Raw genomic sequence first — 7,120 nt, forward strand, 5'->3', positions numbered from 1 at the left:
CAACTGAAATGGAATATTGGGATGGGGCAGGGCTTTCTTTTTGCTTATTATTCCCTCATAGCAAACTAACGGTAAGAGGGCCGTGGTTAAGAATATTGTTGATGTCATAAGAGAAGGATTGCCACTCCAAACACAAAAGCAAATGGTAGACTTTGATTGAAGATTACCAAAACATCTTTCAGTGGATTAACTACCTACCTGATTCACTACCTGCCCTTCACTATCAGCTGTGTGTGTTTGAGTGTGCTTTCACTTCACACTCAAAATGTATGTGCGCGCTTGGATGGGTTGAAAGCAGAGGACCAATATTGAGCATGCGTAAAACCATACTTGACAACTTTACAAAAACTTTAAGCAATAATTGACAACAGGCCATTGAAATTTAAAAAAAAATAATGCACCCCATTGAGTGCATTACATTGATTTCTAATGTATTTTATTTTGAGTTTATTATGAGGTGTCAGCTGAAATCAGTCATTCCTTAACACAATTACAATTTAAGGATAGTGCTACCTCCCAATGGTGAATACAGTTGTATTCATGTTAGGTAGGCTATAATTTGGTAGTTTTGGTCATTTATTTTCACATTTCACACTTATTTTAAACGGTTGAATAAATGCATCATCCAGGTATTTAAAGTGCTCTTATTCATTTTATACTAAATAGAAAATTTCAGTGTGAATGCACTACTTACACTATTTACACTACAAAATGGCGTAGAATTGTGCCTAAGTATGCGATTTGGGTGCACCTACAGTATATGCCATGTGGTTAAGTGTATAAGTGCAAAGTAGGCCTATATAGTGTGTCATCAGAGACACAACTTATGAGTTTAGCGTCGTCCCAAGTGGAATGTTTTTTTACTAAACAGAAATTCAAACCATTTCCAAGTCGACATTTTTAGTTAACATAAAAATAAAACACCAAACTACCAAATAATAGTCTACCTGTCATGATTACAACCACATTCAGATTCAAGAGGCGGCATAATAACCAACATAGGCTCATTCTGAAAACGTAGCCCTATATACATTTCTGGAGATCGCAAATTATGTAGCCAGAAATATGTATGGCTGCATTTCGTCTTTAAAACAAACGCTATGGGGCGGTATGACGATGTTCCTTTTCGCTCTTACTAGCTGACCTCTTACCTCCATATGGACGGCTTTTCCACTGTTACCAGTTTGTCCGGTAGCTCGACGTACTGTACGTTTGCGGACTTGAGACGCAGAGAGGAGTTGACCGCGACAAAGGGTTTTAGGTACGGCGAAGAACGGTTACAAACAGAAGCTAAAACAAAAACAAAAGCCAAAAACTAATATAAACAAGTAAATAACAAGGTAAAAAATATGCTAAAATCTGAAAACTTGGTAAAAATCAGGCGAAGGTTTTTTTTTTGATTGTTTTCGAAACACTGTCGGTTGAGTTTAGGGAAGTTGGTGGGCACTGTTTAATTGGGGCCTTTTTAAACACTATCGGTTTGGTTTAGGGAAGGGGGTGGGTTGGTGGATGGGTCGGTTGGTCAGTCAGTCAGTCGACAGCTGCCTCTGGTGGATTTACCTGAGAAGCGCAGGCCCGAATGGCACTCGCCAAAATTTTAGAAATTTGAGATTTGAGAAACTGTACACAGCGGCCTCTGGTGGATTCTGGCAAACAAAAACTGCATGTTTTTGGGATGTATTTGGTGCTTTCCAGAAATATATATATATATATATATATATATATATATATATATATATATATATATATATATATATATATATATATATATATATAGGGCTACGTTTTCAGAATGAGCCTGGACTGATAATAACTTATGTAGGAGAATTTTGCATGGACAATCCAAAATAAACTAATTAATCAAACCTCAGTGGCCAATATCTCCTCCCCTTCTGCTACATTAGCAAAGCTACAACCGTTGAGTGCATGAAATGCTCAACATTACACACTTCTTTTTATCGGTTGAATAAGCAACATCCATGTATATAAAGTGCACCTTTTTTTTTTAGAAATGTCAGTATAAATACACTACTTGTACTGTTTATACTACAACATGGTGTAGAATAGTGCACAAGTATGCAATTTGGGACGCACCTCTTGTATGTGTGTGAAAATGGCGGACCGCGCTGAACGCTCACCGCTCGTCTGCATTGAAGATGTCTGGAAAAGTCATCGGTCGAGGCCGGTTTGGAGTCTGAACGGCCTGCCGGTGTTGGCGGTGTCCGTGACAGGTCCTCTCCTGGTGCGCTCGCTCCCATGATGAATGGCCACCTTTCTGTTCTTTATTGCTCCACTAAATCATACAACTGCCATGTGTTTATAACCCATTTTTTGCCGTTTTTTTTTTTTTATTCTCCTTTCTCCATTTTTTTGGAATTAAACTACAGGCGTCCTCTTTTTTTCTAATGAGGAACATACATGCACCACCGGTTTGTGATCAGAATTTGATACATTGTTTTGAATAAAACTCTTCTTCTCCTCACCAAGTCTTCATTGATTTGATCAGAAATGCAATAAAAACTGTTGTAATAGTACAGTACAGTGTGCTATTTTTATTTTATATAACTGTTTTGGATTGACTGTCACACTTTAATTTGGAAACCAGTTCTCACGGTTAACTAGCTGCTTATATTACAAGCATATTATTCTGCAATAGCATGTACTTTATTAACTATTAATAAGGGTTACACTTTAGTTTAAAGTGTCTTTGTTAGGGTGTAACTACTCATTTAACTACTGAGTAAATTATTTACCTCATACTTACTATACAGTTAGGGTTAGAATGTAGGTTAGATTTAGCATAATTGTAAATACTACTGTATAGTAAGGACATGAAATGTGTAACAAGGACACCGAAAAAAATAGTGTTATTAAAGTTTGATGGAGAAAAGGTGTTAGTAGTTAGTTAATGGTATAGAATTAGTAACCAAACTACAGTGTGACTTAATTGCCAATGTAATTTATTTCTCTCATTCAAAACCTTAAGTCCTTCATAAATCATTATATTATTTGCTGTTCTATTATAATTAATTATTATTACTCAGTCATTAATAATGATTATAATTATAAATTATGAAAATATTTACATTTACAAACATTTTTTAATTATTATGAGTCTTTTATGAAAAGAAAATGACAGCATTTATTGGAAAAACATACATATTTCCCTCTTTATAAATTGAATGTGTACTTTTATGTACTTGATACTCTAAAATGGTACTTGTGACTGATAATAATAATCAATTTTTATATAATTCATATTGGAATTATTCCCGAATGATAATGTGAGACTGAAAACTGGAGGAACGATGCTGAAAATTCAGTTTTATATCAGAGGAATAAATAAAAGCGTAAAATACATTCAATAAGAAACAACTTATTTTAAATTGCAATATTATTTTTACATTTTTTAAGTATTTTTCATCAAATAAATGAAGTCTTGGTAAGCAGAAAACAACCCAGGTTCATTACGGATACGTACACTGGTCTACATTTCTGGGCACTGCAAAATACATCAAGTTTTTGTTTATTCCACCATTGTTAAGTCCACCAGAGGCCACTGTGTATGCTTTTTGATGAGCTTAATTTTCACTTGCGCGTCCTCTTCTTGCAAAAAAAAATCCACCAGAGGGCGCAATATACACTTCAGCTGACCAGGCCAGCTTCCGGTCGACTGACTTACCGACTGACCTACCCACCCCCTTCCCTAAACCCAACCGATAGTGTTTTCAAAAGCAATCTAGAACAAGAGCAGTCACAGCCACGTGATTTCACCATGTTTTCAGCCTGTTGTTTATTTATTTATTTAGCTTTTGTTTTACCTGGTTTCTGGAACTGTTCTTCAACGGACCCTAACCCCATCATCGCGGTCAATTCCGCTTAGAGTACCAAGTCCATCGGCATACAGGTCGAGCTACTGGGCAAACTGGTAACACCGGAAAAGCCTTCAATGAGGAGGTAAGCGGCCTGCAGTAACGTGAAAAGAAACAGAAGCCATTGGTGGTGTCATACCACCCTGTAGCGTTCATTTTTACCTCTGGCTACATAATTTGCGCTCTCCAGAAATGTAGACAGGGGTGCATATCCACGATGAGCCTGTGTTGGCAGAAAAACATCAAAAGTCTTACTGACCGCAAACTTTAAAGACGTCTACTTTTTTGTTACATGAACTGCAGATTCTCCTCTATCCACTACCATCCAATAATCGTGTTCCAGCATTCGCATTCATGGCTGGAATTGCTGTGGATATTAAAAGGCCTGCAGCTTCATTACTGAAATGGTAGCAAAATGGAACGCACAAAAAACCATTAAGTCCCTCCAACTAAAAGTCTTGATGCTCTAACTAATAAAGTGAATATTTGGAGTGGTTCAATATTGTTGATAATTCAATTGCGCAGAGCTTAATGACTAGACGGTGCGATGCATCAACCTCCTTTATTCTACACCTCCTGTACTTTTTATGCTCAGATTTTTCCCATTAAGAAACTGGCCCAGTAATGATACAGTGCATTATTTCAGCTATTGCTTTTCGGCCAAATTAACTGAGGTCTGTGTAATATATGTAGCATGGATATGATATAGCCTCCATCTCCATGCCGTAATCAAATACTTTCTGCTGCCTGATTACCTCTAGAGCTGCTCATTCTAGTTTTATTTTTGCATAAACCTGAGCATTGTGTATTTCCAAATGATGTTATTATATTGGTCAGAATAACAATAAGCGTTTTATTTGTTCTGTTTGACAATCAATCAGGGTTTTATGAACTTTATATTGATTTTACAGAAATATTTAACTCTTTTCAATTCAATTCATGTTTATTTCTGTAGCACTTTTACAATGGAGATTGTGTCAAAGCAGCTTAACATACGTAAAAGTTCTAGTAAACTGAAACTGTGTCCAGTTTTCAGAATTGGAGTTCGGTATAGGTCAGTTCAGGGCAGGGACGGATCTTGGGGTGGGGCCACAGGGGCACCGGCCCACGTTTAAATCGGTTTGGCCCCTGTTGTGCCCCTCATCATCGCTGATTTAAGTCATAGCTGATTTAAACAACCCAGGCTCATTCTGAAAACATCAAATTTCCCTCGCGAGTGCCATTCGAGCCTGCTGTTCTCGCGTAAACCCACCAAAGGCCGCTGTCGACTCACTTTTGGACAGACTTTCTGACTGACTGAGCGAACGATCGGCTGACCCACCCTCCCCCTTTCCTAAACCCAACCAATTTTATCGGTTGACACGCCTACCCACTTCCCTAAACCCAACCAACACGTTTCAAAAGCAATCCAAAAAAATAAAAGCCCTCGTCTGATTTTTGTTACCACATTTTCGGATTTTACCACATTCTCACCCTGCTATTCACTTGTTTGTTTTATATTTTGGATTCTGTTTTTGTCTTACCTGCTTTCTGGAACTGCTCTTCACCGGACTCGAACCCCCGTCTTCGTGGTCAGCTCCTCTCAGCATGTCAAATCCGCAGACGGACGTGGCACGCTAACGGGACAAACTGGTTGCAGCCGGACTGCCGTCCATATGGAGGTAAGCAGTCGGTCAGCCGGTAAGCGCCACACCACCCCGTAGCGTTGGTTTAAAAAATCAAATGCGGCCAAACGTACCTCCGCCTACGTAATTCGCTGTCTCCAAAAACGTCCGCGGAGGTACGTTTTCACAATGAGCCTGTGTTGGATTTAAATCAAAGCTCAGACATAAATATGGGCTTTAATTCATGCAGAACGCCAGTAATACCTGTTTCTTCAGCTATTTTTCTTGTATGACGAGTGCTTACTTCCCTGCAGATCGACTAGTTTGTTCTGAAACAGGGATTAAAATTGTTAAAATGTTGGCAGCCGTACTGTTCACTTTTAAAACGGAATGTTATAAAACCGACCAACATTGATAGTCATATGCGAGTAGAATAACCATGTCATTCGTCGATTAGAGTTACAAGGTTTATTTTCCGCGATTCCGCTCATAGCTATCATAAATGCGTTATTTTAAATGACCATTTTGAGGTATTATGTCAACGGTAAAGAAGGGCTTCATGGCAAAATCGACGGCTTCTGTGCTGTCATTTACAGTGCAACACGGACACTTTCTGTTAAAAATTACTCCGCTTTTTTATCACTATGAGAAGGTTACAGAACAATTGTGAGGGCAAATCTGTCAAAATGACGGACATCATTAACCAAACGTGACCTGATTTCTGATACCAATGACAAACACCTCGTCTAAAAAAATCTGCTTTTTTAAACAGCTGCCTCATTCATAGCATTTACCACAAATGATAGCTGTGCATCAGGTTAGGACTTAACACACTCGAACATGTTGTTCACAGTCAGAGATTAAGCCAGAATACAGAGTTCAAGTTATTTCAGTTTGATGAACTAATATCCTTTTTTTAAAGAACAAGTGAACTAACTGCTGATTTTTTTATATTAAATGGATAATTCACCCAAGATGAAAATTACTCCAATTTCATCAAGATTCTTCAATCTGTTAATAACAAAAGAAGATTCTCTGAAGAGGTGACGCAGTGGCGTAGTAGGTATGCTGTCGCCTCACAGCAAGAAGGTTGCTGGTTCGAGCCTCAGCTGGTTCTATGGCGTTTCTGTGTGGAGTTTGCATGTTCTCCCTGCGTTCGTGTGGGTTTTCCTCTGGGTGCTCCGGTTTCCCCCACAGTCCAAAGACATGCGGTACAGGTGAATTGGGTAAGCTAAACTGTCTGTAGTGTATGAGTGTGAGTGAGTGTGTATGGATATTTCCCAGAGATGGGTTGCAGCAGTAAGGGCATCCGCTGCGTAAAACATGTGCTGGATAAGTTGGCGGTTCATTCCGCTGTGGTGACCCCGGGACTAAGCTGAAAAGAAAATGAATGAATGATCCTCTGAATAAAGCTGAAAACCTGTAACCATTGACTTAGTAGGAAAAACAAATAATATGGAAATCAATGGTTACAGGTTTCCAGCTTGTTTTAAAATATATTATTTTGTGTTCAACAGAAGAAAGAAAGTCAATGTTTGGAACAAGAGAAGGATGAGTAAACTATGACAATTTTCAATTTTGGATGAATTATCCCTTTAACACTACAGTATAATAATTTCTCCCCTTCTTCTGAAATTCAAAATC

This window comes from Danio aesculapii, chromosome 7 (assembly GCF_903798145.1).
Source record: "Danio aesculapii chromosome 7, fDanAes4.1, whole genome shotgun sequence".
NCBI lineage: Eukaryota > Metazoa > Chordata > Actinopteri > Cypriniformes > Danionidae > Danio > Danio aesculapii.